We start from the raw sequence: 17,285 nt of genomic DNA on the forward strand, positions 1-17,285 counted from the left end.
TTCAAATAAATAAAATATAATAAATTTTTTTTTGACAGGCAGAGTGGATAGAGAGAGAGAGACAGAGAGAAAGGTCTTCCTTTTTGCCGTTGGTTCATCCTCCAATGGCCGCTGCGGCCGGCGCATCTCGCTGATCCGAAGGCAGGAGCCAGGTGCTTCTCCTGGTCTCCCACGGGGTGCAGGGCCCAAGGACCTGGGCCATCCTCCACTGCCTTCCTGGGCCATAGCAGAGAGCTGGCCTGGAAGAGGGGCAACCGGGATAGAATCTGGTGCCCCGACCAGGGCTAGAACCCGGTGTGCCGGCGCCGCAAGGCGGAGGATTAGCCTGTTGAGCCACGGCGCCGGCAATAAAATAAATCTTAAAAAAAAAAAAAAGACTGGGGGCCAGCACTGTGTCAAAGCAGGTAAAGCCACCACCTGCAGTGCTGGCATCCTATGTGGGTGCTGGTTCAAGACCCAGCTGCTCCACTTCTCATCCAGCTCTCTGCTATGGCCTGGTAAAGTAGTAAGATGGCCCGAGTCCTTGGGCCCCTGCACCCATGTGGGAAACCCAGAAGAGGCTCCTGGCTTCAAATCAGCTCAGCTCTGGCTGTTGTAGCCATTTGGGGAGTGAATCAGTGGATGGAAGACCTCTCTCTCTGCAACTCTGTCTCTCAAATAAATAAATAGATCTTAAAAAAAAAAAAAAAAAAGACTGCCCAAATTTGATGAAAAGGACAAAGCTCAGATTCAGATTGTTGAAAGCTCAACGAACAAGGACAAAACCCATGAAGAAAGCTAAAACTCCACCAAGACACACAACAAAATCAAACTGCTTAAAACCACAGATAAGGGACAGACATTGTAAAGCAGTGGTTAAGCACTATATGCGATGCTGGCATCCATATAAGCACTAGTTGGACACCCAGCTGCTCTATTTGCAGTCTACCTCCCTGCTAATGCACCTGGGAAAGGATTGGAAAACAGCCTAAGTGTTTGGACTCTGCCAGTCCCATGGAACACCCAGATGGAGATCCAAGTTCCTGGCATCAGCCTGGTCCTGGCCCAGCTGTTGTGGCCATTTGGAGAGTGAATCAGCACATCAAAGATTTCTTTCTGTCACTCTCTGAAATTATGCCTTTCAAATTAAGACACAAATCTTAAAATAATACAGAGAGGGGCCAGCGCTGTGGCCCTGGCCTGAAGCGTCGGCATCCCATATGGGTGCCAGTTCAAGTCCTGGCTGCTCCTCTTCCAATCCAGCTCTCTGCTATGGCCTGGGAAAGCAGTGGAGGATGGCCAAGTCCTTGGGCCCCTGCACCCACGTGGGAGACTGGGAAGCAGCTCCTGGCTCCTGGCTTCAGATTGGTGCAGCTCTAGCTGTTGCGGCCATCTGGGGAGTGAACCAGCAGAAGGAAGACCTCTCTGTAACTTTCAAATAAATAAAACAAATCTTTAAAAAAATAATAATACAGAGAAAGATCTTAAAAGGAGTTAGAGGAAAACAAAATGGGAGCAAACATTTGCACATTACATGCATATATCTGATAAGGGGTTAATATTGAGACTATAAAGAGAATTTCTAAAATCCACAACAACCACAAAAGCAAACAACCTGATTCAAAGATGCACTAACGACTTGAAGAGAAAGTTTTCCAAAGAAGTTACAGGGTGCCAGCACTGTGGTACAGCTGATAAAGCCGTTGCTGCAGTGCCGGAATCCCATGCCGGTACTGGTTCAAGTCCTGGCTGCTCCACTTCGAATCTGGCTCCTACTGATGGGCCTGTGAAAGCAGCAGATGATGGTCCAAGTCCTTGGGTCCCTGCCCACATGGAAGACCCAGAAGAGGCTCCTGGCTTCAGATCAGCCCAGCTCCAGCCGCTATAGCCACTTGAGGAGTGAACCAGCAGATGGAAGATCTCTCACTCTCTCTCTGCCTCTCTATAGCTCTGCTTTTCAAATAAATAAATAAATCTTAAAAAAAAAAAGATAAAGGAATGGCCATTAAGCACATGAAAACATGCTCAACATCACCAGTCATGAGGAAAATAGCAAATCAAAACCATAATGAGGAAGTGGCACTTGGAGAAGCCATCTGGGATGCCCACATCCTGTTACAGGAGAGGGCTTAGGTTCGGATTCACATTTCAATTTCACCTCTAGGTCTTGTTTATGCGCACCCCAGGAGGTAGCAGGTGATGGCTCAAGTACTTGGGTCTCTGCCACTCATGTGGGAGACCTGGAATGAGTTCCCGGTTCCTGGCTTGGGCCTGTCCCAGCTCCAGATGTTGCAGGCATTGCGGGGGGGGGTGGGGGGGGGGTGGGGGGTGCAAACCAGCAGATAGAAGATTTCTTGTCTCTCTGCCTTTCAAATAAACATTAAGGGGTGAGGATGGGGAGGGGCAGGGGACAAGCTTGCAGTCAGATAATCACCTCTGCTACTTAAACTAGACTGGTCTCCTGAACTCATGTAGTGAATGTTTAACACCACAAGTCTTAATTTGATGGTGCTGAGAAGGTAGAAACTTGACCTAACCTAATTATAGTGTTTAGGAGATGGGCCTAGTGGGAGGTTCTTAGGTCACTGAGAATATCCCCTTAGAAGGCACTTCTCATTGGAGGGCTGGTTTTAAAAATCTGAATTGGGCCTAGAAACTCTGCTTCCTGGCTAACCATGTGATCCTTCTTCCACACAAACTCCACTGCCGCCATCCTCCAGCATCACCAGATGGCCAAACCAGATGGCTCAATACTGGATTCCAGATGGCCCAAGTGCTTGGGCCCTGCACCCACATGGGAGACCAGGAGGAAGCACCTGGCTCCTGGCTTCGGATTGGCGCAGTGCGCCGGCTGTAGCAGCCATTTTGGGGGTGAACCAACGGAAGGAAGACCTTTCTCTCTGTCTCTCTCTCTGTCTAACTCTGCCTGTCAAAAAAAAAGGATTCCAAACCACAAGCCAAAATAAACTTTTCCCTTCGTAAGTAGCTTCTCGCACATATCTGTTCCAAGGTCAAAAAGCTGGCTAATACAACCTCGCACCAGTTAGGATGCCTACTGCCAAAGAAAGGGAAGGAGACAGAGACCAACACCCCAAAAAAATAAATACTGGCAAAGTTCTAGAAAAACTGGAACTCTTACGAACTGCTTTAGTAGTGAATGTATTGATAGCACAGGCACTGTGGAAAACAGAAGGGGAGTTCCTAAAAAAATTAAATATGGAATTAGTGTATGATCCTGAAATCCTTCTGGGTAAAATTTTACTTCTTGGTAGAAAGCAAGGTCTCTAAGAGACATCTGTGCACTCACATTCATAACAGCATTACTTACAGAGCTAAAAAATGGAAGCAACCCAAGTATCCATCAACATATGAATGGGTAAGCAAAATGTGGTGTATACATATAACTGAATATTATCCAGTCTTAAAAATAAAGTTCTTTTCAAAAAAGACATATTTATTGGGAGCCAGCACTGTGGTGTAGCAGGTAAAGCCACAGCCTGCAATGCGAATATGGGTACCAGATGGGTCCCAGTTGCTCCACTTCTGATCCGGTTCCCTGCTAATGTGCCTGGGAAAGCAGTGGAAGATGACCCAAGGGCTTGGGCTCCTGCACCCACGTGCGAGACCCAGAGGGGGCTTCCTGGCACCTGGTTTCACCCTTGCCCAGCCCTGGTCATTGCAGCCACTTGGGGAGTGAACCGGTGGATCGAAGATTTCTCTGTAGCTCTGCCTTTCAGATAATTAAGTCTTTTAAAAAAAAAAAAAAAAAGACTTATTTATTTATGCCTCTGAAAGGCAGAGTGATGACGACGGAGGTAGGGGGAGGGAGAGGTCAACCTTCCATTTGCTAGTTCAATCCCCAAATGCTGGCAACAGCCAGGGCTGGGCCAAACCAAAGCCAGGAATCAGGAAATCCAGCTGGGTCTTCCGCAGAGATGGCAGGAGCTCAAGTACTTGTGTATTTGGATTGGAAGCAGAGGAGCCAGGACTTGAACTTGAACCAGGCAATCCAATATGGGATGCAGGTCTCGTAAGCAGCAGCTTAACCCAGTGTGCCACAATGTCTGCTGACATATGCTACATCAAGGAACCTCACGGACATTCTGCTAAGTCAACCAAACCAGTCACAAAAAAGCAAATACTGTACTGGGCCAGCGCTGTGGTGGTGTAGGTTAAGCCTCTGCCTGCAGAGACAGCATCCTATATAGGCACCAGTTTGTGTCTCAGCTGCTCTTCTTCCGATCCAGCTCTCTGCTAATGGCATGGGAAGGCAGTGGAAGATAGCCCAAGCACTTGGGCCCCCGCACCCATGTGGGAAGAAGGTCCTGGCTCCTGAGTGGCCCAGCTCCAGCCATTGTGACCATCTAAGGAGTAAACCAGCAGATGAACAACCCCTCCCTCCCTCCCTCCCTCCCTCCCTCCGTCTCTCTCTCTCTCTGTAACTCTGCCTCCCTCTCTCTTTCTCTCTCTGTAACTCTGCCTCTCAAATAAATGTATCTTTAAAAAAAAAAAGGGGGGGGGGGGGCGGCACTGTGGCACAGTGGGTTAACACCCTGGCCTAAAGCACCTGGTCTAAAACACCATATGAGCGCCGGTTCGAGACCCGGCTGCTCCACTTCCTGTCCAGCTCTCTGCTATGGCCTGGGAAAGCAGTAGAAGGTGGCCCAAGTCCTTGGGCCCCTGCACCCACATGGGAGACCAAGAAGCTCCTGGCTTCAGATTGGTGCAGCTCCAGCCATTGCGGCCATCTGGGGAGTGAACACATGCTACATCAAGGTACCTGATGGATGGAAGACCTCTCTCTCTCTGCGTCTCCTCTCTCTCTGTAACTCTGACTTTCAAATAAATAAATAGGAAGGAAGGAAAAATCAAATACTGTTTGATTCTACTTTTCCACAGTAATCAAATTCATAGAAAGCAGAATGGTGACTACCAGAGGTCAGAAAGAAGGGAAGTTAGAGTGTTATGGGTAAAGTTTCAGTTTTGCAAGGTAAAAACATTCTGGAGATGGATGGTAGTGATGCTTGCATTTAATGTCAAAGTCAATATACACCTAAAATGACTAAGATCATAACTTTTATGTATTTTACAATAAAAAAAATTTTGAAAAAAACAGCCAAAGGAAAACAATCACACATTATGTAGAAAGGAATAAAGATAAACTCCAAGACAGGAGACTTTTCACTGGAAAAACTAAGGCCAGAAGACAGTAACACAACATCTTGAAAGTACTGAAAAAAGCAAACTGTCAACCTAGAACACTACACTCAGTGAAAACAGGTTCTAAAAATGAAGGTAGTGGTGGGTGTGTTTGGCACAGTAGTTAAGACACCACTCAGGATGTCTGCATCCCATATCAGAGTGCCTGAATCTGAATCCCAGCTCCACTTCTGAATCCAGCTTCCTGCCTGGGAGGCAGCAGGTGATGACTCAAGTACCTGGGATCCTGCCACCCACATGGGAGTCCCAGAGGCAGTCTTGGCTTCTGGCTTCAGTTTGGCCCAGTTCCACAGGCATTTAGAGAGTGAACCAGCAGATAATCTCTCTCTTATCTCTTTCTCTCTGTTACTCTTACAAATAAGTAAATACATCTCTTTTTAAAAATCAGTGTCATCTAAAGCTCTTTAAAAAAATTTTTTTAAAGATTTATTTATTTGAGAAGCAGATTCACAAAGAGGAGAGAAAGAGAGAGATCTTCCATCCTTGAATAGCTGCAATGCCAGAATTTGGCTGATCTGAAGCCAGAAACCTGGAGCTTTTTCCAGGTCTCCCATGCAGGTGCAGGGGCCCAAGAACCTGGGCCTTCTTCCACTGCTTTCCCAGGCCACAGCAGAGAGCTGGATCAGAAGAGGAGCAGTTGAGACACGAACCAGGGCCCACATGGGATGCTGGCACCACAGCCGGAGGCTTAACCTACTATGTCACAGCACTGGCCCCCTCAAAAAATGTTTTAAATGAAGGCGAATTACAGACTTCTTCAAGCATACAAAAACTAGAATATCATCACAAGCAAACCTGTCCTACAAGAAAATGTTAAAAGAAGTCCTTCGATCAGAAGGAGTACACTATGCAGAAATCAAACTCTGCAAAAGAACAAATACTAGAAATAGATGGTAAATAAAGCATACATACTTTACTAAGAGTTCAAGCATTATCAAGAATTTTCATAAAATATATATCCTCCAACAAGCTAAAACTCAAGGTAACATAATAAGCTGATTAATTCCCGTTATATTCCTCTATAAACTTTTTTTTTTTTTTTTTTAATTAAAAGGTAGGGGGAAGCCAACACTATTGCACAGCAGGTTAAGCCACTGACTGCAAAGTCAGCATCCTATATGGGTGCCAATTCAAGTCCTGGCTACTCCATTTTCCAACCATTTCCCTGTTAATGGGCCTGGGAAACCAGTGGAAGATGGCCCAAGTGACTGGAATGGTGCCACCTGCATGGGAGACCAGGATGCAATTTGTGGCCCCTGGCTTCAGTTTGGATTTTTAAAATACTTTAAATACAAACAAACAAAAACTCTAAGGTACAAGTTATTTGACATAAAAAAAAAAAAATCTGTGTTTTAGAGAAGTAAAATTAAAATCTTCTTGGTTCTAGCCCAGTGTTCTATTACCTTTTAAACCCCTTTGAAAAGTTTTCCTACAGAGAAACTTCGAGATACAGTATGATGGTCATCAATAAATAATTTATCTATTTTGCAGTATCTCTAATGAACCCCAAAATCAGTTGAAAATAAGCTACAAAGACAGCAAAGAATGCTCCTTACTTTCCTAAAGTTTGAAAAACACCATGAGGTTTCAACAAATTGGTTAGGTTGCCCAAACTGCAACAAGAAGAAAACTTTTGCCAAGTCCTCCCTAGGAAAATGAATTTGTCCAAGCCAAGACATTAAAGCAGGAACTGCAAAACGAAGCTTGAGGGCCAGATGCTGAAACAGGAAAAGGAAAGCAACAATACTTGACACTACTCTATTACAGTTCAAACCTCAGGGGGAATGTGGTTAGCTACAATAAAGTTTCTGTAATATAGTACCACTAATGCCAAATAGATTACACAGTGAGATACCGCTGAATATAATGCAATGCATACACTCAGAATCCTTGAGAGCACTAGCACATCTTACAACCCAACTTCACAATGGAAGACCACTTTCTACTCTCAGATAGTTGAATGGTTCTCAACATAATCAACATATTCCTGACAGAATTCTAGAGGACACCTACCTACTGTTAACCCACCTGGACCAAAATTCCTTACTCTGGAAAGACAACAAGAATACTGCGTGATTTCAATGCTCACTAATGAATATCATGTCAAGAGAAAATAACACTCTTTCAGGACGTTACCCCAAGCCAAGGCATTCCATTAGGTAACTTTCCACTTCGTATGACCTAAGTTTAGCAAAAAAAAAAAAAAAAAACCCCACTGTTTATAAACCCAAGAGAATTGAAAACTTAGGTAACAGCCAAAAAGCAAAAACGATGCAAACATCCATCAGCTGATGAATGCATTTTTTAAAATGTGGTATTATACAATGGACTATACAATGGACTATCATTCAACCATAAGAAACGAATGATATACTGAAGCCGTGCTACAACATGAATGAGTGCAACCACTGCTGAGTCAAAGAAGTCAGAAGCCAAAGTCCATATATTATTATTCCAGTCATATCAACATCCAAAATAGGCAAACCATAGGAATAAGTAAGAGATTGGTGGTTGCCTAAGGTTAGGAGTAGGGACTGTTCAGTAGAATAATGAAAATGTTCTGGAGTTGTCAGGGGTGGTAGTTGTACATTACAAATGCACTAAAAGTCACTGAACAGAACATTTGAATTTTAGATGAATTTTACATGAATTACACCTCAACAGAGAGGAAAAAAAAACATTTGTTTCCAAATGTTACCTAGTACCTGCACCTCTCACTACTTGAGAAAATGCTCATAAAAAGTCATTGAGGTAATGGCATTATGGTACAGATTAGCAGCCCTTATAGCACAGGCATCCCACAAGAGCTATGGTTCCAGTCCCAGGTGCTCTGTTTCCAATCCACATCCTTGCTAATGCACGGGGGAAAACGGGAAAATCACTCGACTGTGTGGTCTCTGCCACCCACATGGAGACCTGGGTGCTGTTCCGGGGTCCTGGCTTTGGCTGGCCCAGCACCAACAGCTGCAGCCATTTGGGGAGTGAACCAGCAAGTAGAAGATTTATTTTTCTTTCAAGTAAATAAATCTTTTTTTAAAAAAATCATTCAGGGGCAGCGCCGTGGCGCAGGTTAATGATCTGCCTCCGGCGCCGGCATCCCATATGGGCGCTGGTTCTAGTCCCGGCTGCTCCTCTTCCAGTCCAGCTCTCTGCTATGGCCTGGGAAAGCAGAAGATGGCCCAAATGCTTGGACCCCTGCACCCACGTGGGAGACCGGGAAGAAGCACCTGGCTCCTGGCTTCAGGTTGGCGCAGCTCCAGCTGTTGCGGCCATTTGGGGAGTAAACCAATGGAAGGAAGACCTTTCTCTCTGTCTCTCCCTCTCACTGCCCATAACTCTACCTCTCAAATAAATAAAATCTTTAAAAAAATCATTCAAAAACACTTTTTAAAATATGACGTTCTAGAAAAGGCCAAACCTCAGGGACAGTAAACAGTGAATGGTTGCCAGGGCTGATGTAAGGAAGCAAATATGTAAGGAACAAATTCTTTAGAGCTGTGGAAAATAAACTGAAAGTCCATCAAAACCTACATAACTTTAAAGCACAATGAATAAGCTTTAATGTATGCAAATCCTTAAAAAATCATGAAGGGATCCCAGCATGGAATCCAGATGTGACCAAAGAATCTAAATCTATTACAATTAACCTCAGGAAGGGGGTGGCAGAATAACGTGGTAAGAAACAAAGGAAATGAGTAGAACCCACAAGACTAAAGCAATTATCATAAGCACTATACTGTAGTTTACAAAGTAGTTTCCCACTGGTGTACAGATTAACAACTCTGAAGTTTATATATAAAGAGTGGAATTAAAGAATTAAGTGAATAGATGGTGGCAGCCAGGTTTCTTATGCCAAAGCAGGTTACAGATAGATAGGTGAAGTTAGAACGATCAACTTGGTGAAGATTTTGAATTGTCAACTGACATCATGAATTCATGCTTAGCTTAATATAGATAGCTACATATAGAAATATTTATAGTATGTGGATAAACACAGGTTAAGGTGCACACATACATCTCCTTACTCAGAGGACCGAGAAGAAACAATACTCAAGCAACAAAAGTACATCCAGCACCCAGATCTTGGCTTCTAACACTGTTCTGCAATAAATGGAACCAGGGCTCCTTGAAAAAGACTTATTATAGGACTGGCTCAGAAAATAGAAAAGATGAACCCTGAAAAATTTTACAGTGCCAGAAACTAACAAAGTAGTCACATATACAATGATGGGGTATGTCAAAAAGAAGGGATACGCAGCAGGCATTTAGCCTAGCGGTTAAAATGCTAGTCAAGGAGCCAATGTTGTGGCATAAAGAGGTAAGCCACTGCCTGCAGCACCAGCATCCCATATGGCGCTGGATTTTTTTTTAAAGATTTATTTAATTACTCATTTGAAAGGCAGAGTTACCAAGAGGCAGAGAAAGTTCTTCCATCCACTGGTTCACTCCCCAGACAGCGTATGGTCAGAGCTCAGCTGATCTGAAGCTAGGAGCCAGGAACTTCTTCCAGGTCTCCCTTGTGGGTGCAGGGGCCCAAGGACTTGGGCCATCTTCCAGTGCTTTCCCAGGCCATAGCAGAGAGCTGGATCAGTAGTGAAGCAGCCAGGACTCAAACTGGCACCCATATGGGATGCTGGCACTGCAGGAGGCCTCACCACTGGCCCCACCAAATGGGCACTGGTTCAACTCCTGGCTCCTCATCTTTTGATCCAGCTCTCTGCTAATGCGCCTGGGAAAGCAGCAGAGGATGGCCCAAGTTCTTGAGCTCCTGACCTGCATGGGAGATCCAGAAGAAGTTGACTCCTGGCTTCAGCCTGGCCCAGCCCTGTCATTGCAGCCATTTGGGGAGTGGAACAGCAAATCGAAGATCTCTCTTCTCTCTGTAACTCTGCCTTTCAAGTAAATAAATCTTTAAAACAAACAAGAACCTTTGCATTCCACATCAGAGTCTGGATTAAGCTCTTGCTTCCAGCTCCCTGGTAATGAAGACACTGGGAGACAGCAGTGACAGCTTAAGGAACTGGATTCCTGCCACACCCACAACAGACAACTTGATTGAGTTCCCAGATCCCTGCTTTTACCAGAAGTAAACCAGGAGACTGGGAATAGCAGCAGAAGATGGCCAAGCGCTTAGGCTCCTATTACCCATGTGGGAGACCTCGATGAAGAGCCTGGCTCTTCATCTGGGAAGAGCACAAGCAGATGGAAGATCTCTGTCTCTTCCTCTAACTCTTTCAAATAAATAAATAAATCTTAAAAAAAAAAAAGGTTATAAAGAGAGCACTACAGAAACCAACTCAAAGATCTCCCAGTGGCCACACCTAGAATAAATAAAATACTCCATCCTTAAAGAGTAAATTCTTCCGAAGAGTATAGCGTGGAAAGAAAGAAGAAAGAGTAACTTTACATTAGAGAAAACACTGCGCCAGTCTAACAACGAGAAAATCATCAGAAAAATCTTAATTGAAGAACATTCTACAAAACATCTGGCCAGTAATCTCACAACTACTAAAGAAGTCTGAGAAACTGTCATACGAAAGAGACATGACCACTAAATGCAATGTGGTATCCAGGATGGGATTCTGGAACAGAAAAAGGACATTAAGGAAAAACTGGAAATCTGAATAAAGTATGAACTTAGTAACCATATCAACATTTGTTCATTAACTGTAACAAACTGATTACACTAATGTAAAATGTGAATAATGGGAAACTGCATGCAGACAGGTATTCTCTGAACTCTCCTCATAGTATTTCTGTAAATCTGTTCTGAAATTAATATTTTGGTTTTTTTTTGTTTGTTTGTTTGTTTGTTTTTTTTGACAGGCAGAGTGGACAGTGAGAGAGAGAGAGACAGAGAGAAAGGTCTTCCTTTGCCGTTGGTTCACCCTCTAATGGCCGCCACGGCTGGCGTGCTGCAGCCAGTGCACCACGCTGAACCGAAGGCAGGAGCCAGGTGCTTCTCCTGGTCTCTCATGCGGGTGCAGGGCCCAAGCACTTGGGCCATCCTCCACTGCACTCCCTGGCCACAGCAGAGAGCTGGACTGGAAGAGGGGCAACCGGGACAGAATCCGGTGCCCCGACCGGGACTAGAACCCGGTGTGCCGGCGCCGCAAGGCGGAGGATTAGCCTATTGAGCCGCAGCGCCGGCCAATATTTTGTTTTTATAAATAACTTTTAGTTAAGGAGTATGAAAACAGATGAAAGTTTATTCAGAAAATAGAGAAGTTCTAGAATTATGAAGACTTCATGAAGCAGGTATAACTTGAATTTGTACCTTAAAATGTACTTCAAGGTACTGGGGGGGGGGGGGGGGGAGATAAACTGGTGCACTTAACAGAATGACCAGAAAAGTAAAGAGAGAAAGCTAAAAGAAATGAAAACATTTAGCCCTGAAAAAGCAGAGAGGTAAATGGGAGGGAAACATAACAGCAGTGTTCAAATACTTTAAGGGTCATGTGGCAAAACTGAGAGTTACATCACAGACCCATTTAACTTACAGGCTGACGACTGGTAAAATGTGACCAACACTCAAGGACAAAGAAAGTGACAGCTGTTCGGCACAGCCACAACAGGAAATGCCACTATGGAAAGACAGGAAGCAGGTGGTCAAAATTCTTCTCTACAACTTTTTAAAGAACCACATATATGTGAACCAATGAAGCAAAACTTTACATTCAAATCCTGTAAACATTTACTCAACACCTTATGTGGCAAGTCCTTTCAATACTAATATATCTTGTTTCACATTCATAACACATGCATAAGCATTCATTAATGCAAGAGAGGTATAATAAAAAAAGAGGCATAATATAAAAATGAAAATTAAATAAACCCTGCACAAAAGCAGGAACACCAAAATTCGCCACCACTCCCCATTTTCTGATAGGAAACTGACAGCTATTTCTAAAAGCAAAATAGTTTGAAAGCCCAGGTATATACGTAGCAACTTCTTCCTTCTTGCTCCTACCTTTAGTCTAGCTCTAGGGCTCTGAGACTTCAGTGTGCGTAAAGATTATCTATGTTTACAGATATAAAAACATGCACACTATAACTTTTGAGCAGTAAGGGACTTTCCAGTAGTTTTCATCCTAAGTGATTTTTACATGCACTTATCTGAGGACTAATCCTGGGATGAGGGGCAACTCACTGCAGATTTACTCTGAAATAGAAAGGCTAAGTCCTCTTACAACATGAAGAACACTAACAATTAATGAACTATTTGAAAGCTACAAAGGCTACCTACTACAAGTAAGGAATTTTCTGTCAATGAGGATGTTTAAATAAAGGCTGAAAAAATTCAGTAATGTATTTTAGAAACGAGCAATTGGATGAAAAGATTCTACAATACTTTTGAAACCTGACAGGAGGAGGGTAACAGCAACAAAACAAAAAAAGACATAGAGGCAGGAACGCTGTATTGCATGGAAGAGCTTATATGCACCTGCAGACTTCTGCACTTGGTGTTTCATCTGCCGAGAAAGCTCTTCCACATTTTTTAGGCCACAACGCAAATATCTTCTCCTTGATGAGGATTTCCCTAACTGATCCTTCACCCCAGTTACTCACTTGTGACATCAGTTTGTTTTACTTCCTTCATAACAGAGGTCAGCAAACTTTTGGTATAAAAAGCCATACTATAGCCTACCGGCCTAATCTAACCTACTCCATGTTTTGGTATGGTTTGTAAGCCAAGAATGGTTTTTAACATAGTTCTTTAATAGCTAGAGGAAGAGAAATTAAAATTTTAACAAGTGAAAATTTTTATGAAATTCAAATTTCAGAGTCTGAACTTTAACGGATATATGGACATATCAGTCTCCGTACTACCTGTGGCTGCTCTGGCACTGTATACAAAAAAAATAAGGTTTACCAACTGCTGGCTTATATCATTATCTAAAATAATCTTATTTGTTTGCTTGTTTGATCAATTTTCTTCATTCCCACAAAGAAAAAAGTTAACGAAGCCAAAGGCTCAGTATGTTTTGTTCCCCCCACTGTAGTACTGGTACTCAGGAAAAAAATCCAAGGGGCTGTAGTTGTGGCTAGAAAGTTAAGCCTCCACCTGTGACACCTGCATCCCACAGGAGTGTGGGTTCTAGACCTCAAGAAGCGGAAGATGGCCCATGGGTTTGGGACCCTGCACACATGTGGGAAAACCCAGAAGTTGTTCCAGGCTCCTGGCTTCGGCCTGGCCGAGTCCCAGCACCTTGTGGCCATTTGGGAGTGAACCAGTAGATTTAAGATCTCTGTCTCTCCCTAACTCTGCCTTTCAAATTAAAAAATAAGTATTTTTTAAAATAAAAAGTTAAAAATCCTGGAAAAAAAGTAAAGGCCTAACAGATACTTGATGAACAAATTCATGAACGAATCTTAAATGCTACTGTGAGGAGTTTAAATTTAAGTCCTCAGCCATTATCGGTTTTATGACAGGCATAAAAACTCTTGGAGATAAAGGGAAACAGAAGCAGACAGAAAGACCAAACAGCTTAAAGTAATGGTGGTTACCGACCCGTCCAGGGCATTGGAGCTCTTTATTAAACTGTGTATTACAGATTTTCCTGCTCATAAGAGTCTCTCAACGACCAAAGTGTCACAACACTGTCAGCTGAGTGTGCTTCTGTTTACCTTAAGATGCAAAGACTCTGAGAAATCTCACTTCCTACACATAGAACACAGCACCCGCACCACGCCAATAAGGGGCTTAATCAACGCTCATCATTCTAACGGATCTAGATCACGTGCTAATGAATTTTTAATGTCTCAATTTTTTCAGTGCTGAGCAGCACACTCTGTCAGCAGCTGAAAACTCTAGAAATTAAAAGGTTACCGCCCACAGCCCAGAAGCAGCTTTTAAATCATTCTATACTAGCCAGAGAGTGGGTGTGTGATTTCAAAAAAAAAAAAAAAAAAAAAAACACACACACAAGCCAACTCAGTTGGTGGGGGGACGACGTATTATGGAGTTAAAACCCCACTGCCAAGCCTCGACTGTTACATGACACTGGTAAAACTACCACCTACTAGCAATTTGAGTCTCAACCTTCTAATCTACCAAAAAAAAAAAGCCCACCTCCAGGAGGAATTTTATGTCACTAACACTTTCATAAGGATCCTTTCCTCCAGGCTTTGCAAAGCTAGGCACTTCAAAAGGCAAAGGTTTGGTTTAACCAGTCACTTCCAAATTTAAGATACTGAAGGGAAGGCATGCATAAATCAAAGCTGTGTTTATTTTAAAGCAGCAACCTGCTTCTTGGGCCCTGAGTTTTCTTTCCAATAAGCTAACAGAGGAATTCAGGTCTTTCATAGAGATGCTTACCCTACAGGTAACTGATGAATATGTCACACTCAGAGCAACCATTTTGGATGGGGGGGGGGGGTCATCTTTCTTTTCTCTGTGACAGACAAGTGAGGGTGAACAGCACTAGCTAGGACCCACCAAGACGAAGGGCAAGCAGGGAGAAATCAGCTAACACTTCAGGTGAGCTGCTTGAACCGACTCCGCAGCGTGCTCACCTGGGGGACCCCTCACCACCAGCGTTGTCAAGGGATGACTCAAACCAACCGCCGGACCAACCACTACAGGCACCTTCGCTTAGGCTGAGCGAACAGGGGTTTCCAAGCTATGAACGCAGCTCTGGCCCTCCAGGACAGTTCAACTCCCTGCGCGCGTCTCCCCCGCCTACAAGCACGGAGAAGGGCACCGCGGGGCCGGCCAGCCAGCCAGCCGAGACCCACCGGCCCGCCCCGCACAGCGGGCCCCTCCTCTCCCTCAAACACCAAGTGCAGAGCCCACACGAACGGTTGCAAGGCTGGCTTCAGGGCCGACGGGCAACTTCCGGGGACGCCAGGGGCCAGTGCGGGCTCGGAAGACCCCGGAGCGGGCAGCCAGCTCCCCAACAGCCCCTCGGGCCTCGGCCCAGCTCCCGCACGCCCCCTCCCTCACCTCGGCCCGGCAGGCAGCGGCCGCGGAGGGGGAGGGGGAGCGGAGCCCCAGGGTCACGCTGACAGGGATGAGCCCGGCAAAGAGCGAGGCCCGGCGGGATGCTGGGGGGTCGAGTCCTAGGCCCGGGGCTTCAGCCGGGAACGGGGGCGGCCGAGGGTCCCAGCAGCGCCAGGCCGCGAGCGAGCGCGGCCGGGGCCAGCGTCGGCGTCAGCGCTCGCCGGGCCCCGCTCACTCACGACTCACCCCACCCCACGGCAGAGGGGCCGTGAGGGGCGCGGCGGCCGCCGCCCGGCGTCCGGGGCGGGGGCGCTCACTCACCGGCGGGGAGGGGAGGAGCAGCCGGCGTCTCCGCCAGCGCCGCGGCTCGAGCTCAAGCGCCGGCTCCTGCCGCTGCGGCCCGCCGAGCCGGGTCCATCCCCCCAACCACCCCCCCTCCCGACCCTCCCCCCGCGCCGTCGCAGCCGCCGCCGCCAGCTGCCTTAACCCCCGGCGCGGGAGCGCGAACCGGCGCCGAAGGGAACGAGAGCGCGCGCGCCCCCCACCGTCGCCGCCCACGGCCCGCCCACAACCTCCGCCCCCAGGCCGACGGCGCACGCGCAGAGCGCAGGGCGAGCGTGCGCGCGTCACCGGCGACGGGGAACGGGCCCCCCTGGGAGGCGTGGCCTCGGCCGCAACCGGCCCGCCCCCACGCGGCGGGGCAGGTGGGCGGGGCCACGCCGCCGGAGCTGTACCCGGGGCCGCTCCAGTGTGCGCAGTTCTCAGCGGACAGCTTCGGGAACCGAGCTCGTCTGGGTTGACCCGGTTCCTGGAGAACGACGTCCCTGAGCGACGCAGGTCTGAGCGGGTGTCTGGTCGCCGCTCCGGCCCTTGGGCGACAAGGCCTTGCACGCAGCAGGCTGTGGGTCGGCGCGGCGGCTGTGGTCCGTCCGCGTCCCGTGTGTGCGGGCAGGCACCGCAGCCGCCAGCGCGTGCCCTGGTTCCCCCAGTGCTCAGGCAGGATTCTCTCACGTTCCTCGGCTGGGCACTGGGCCTTTCCCGTGTGCTGTGGAGCTGCGTTGGGAGCGGCAGGCCAGGGCGGCGGCGGGGCGCTGCGGTTAAGCGACGTTCCGGGAGGCCCGCATCCTACTGGGCGCCGCTTCCAGGCCCGGCTGATGGCCTGGGAAGGCAGCAGAAGAGGGTCCGAGTGCTGGAGCCCTTGCACCCCTGTGCGAGGCCGGGAGGGAGCTCCTGGCTCCTGGCTCTGGCCTGGCCCAGCTCGGTCCTTTGCAACTATTTTGTACTGAACCGTGGGATGGAAGTCTCTCTGCAACTCTACCTTTCAAATAAATAAATCTTTAAAAAAAGACTGGGATTTGTCAGGTAGTGAAACTGCTCAGGTAGCCGCATGGAGCACACAGGGGGCCGGGGCAGGGCAGGGTCCAGGGAACGTGGCGGTGCAGCAGGGCACTATTTAAGGGTAAAGTGGACCGGACCTGATGATGGGTTGGATGAACTGGGTGAAGAGTTGTTAGGTAGGAAGTTAGGAATAACGGAGGGGGGGTGGGGGGTGGGGCATAAGGCAAACTAAGGATCTGCAGATGCTCTGAGGCATGCCTTGGAAGCAGCCCAGGATTTCACACTACAGACCCTTTCTGGTGGGCTCAGCCTTCCCCCCAAGGAAGGCTCCCCAGGAGGATCCTCTTCCTCAGCCCCCAAATCAGTTAGCTGCCTGACACCATGGAGCAATAAAGCCTTTACCTCCTTCCTCCGAGGAGGCCCCAGGTGGGCTCCCCCGCCGACAGCACTGAGTGGTGACCCCTGGGAGGAATTTCACCTGCATGCACACTCAGCAGGCACTTTTCCTGGAGGGGGGGGGGGGGGGGGAGAAATGGCGGGAAGAACTGGACCCCTTTCCCCCATAAGCTCTCAGCTCTTTCCTGAGCCGCCCACCTGTCAGGTGTATTCTGCCCCTTAAACCATGTGACCTTGCCTCCCCAGTCTGAGTGACTGGGCACTCTCTCAGATCCTGTCCCATCCATTCTGCCGGATCCCCCTACCCCCAATAAGCCTTGCCACCTTGCTTAGCACGGCTCTCTGTCTCACGCCTGAAGTCTTCCTTCGCAAAGACAAGGACCTACTCCACCCATCTCTGCTGGCAGTG

The 17,285-nt window shown here is 47.2% G+C and overlaps 1 protein-coding gene across 3 annotated transcripts in view; it reads right to left on the reverse strand.

Moving 5' to 3' along the window:
* The window catches only part of TMCC1 (transmembrane and coiled-coil domain family 1), a 239,593-nt gene extending 224,038 nt beyond the window's left edge, over window positions 1-15,555 (reverse strand). The window contains exon 1 of one of the 3 annotated variants that reach the window (XM_062200492.1): window positions 15,464-15,555. The gene's annotated coding sequence lies outside the window, so the exon portion shown is untranslated. Of the gene's footprint in view, window positions 1-15,145; window positions 15,221-15,463 lie in introns of those variants that run through there. The other 2 variants (XM_062200493.1, XM_062200494.1) reach the window with 2 other exon arrangements.
* Window positions 15,556-17,285: the final 1,730 nt, after the last annotated feature.

The sequence above is a fragment of the Lepus europaeus genome, chromosome 9, assembly GCF_033115175.1.
Source record: "Lepus europaeus isolate LE1 chromosome 9, mLepTim1.pri, whole genome shotgun sequence".
NCBI lineage: Eukaryota > Metazoa > Chordata > Mammalia > Lagomorpha > Leporidae > Lepus > Lepus europaeus.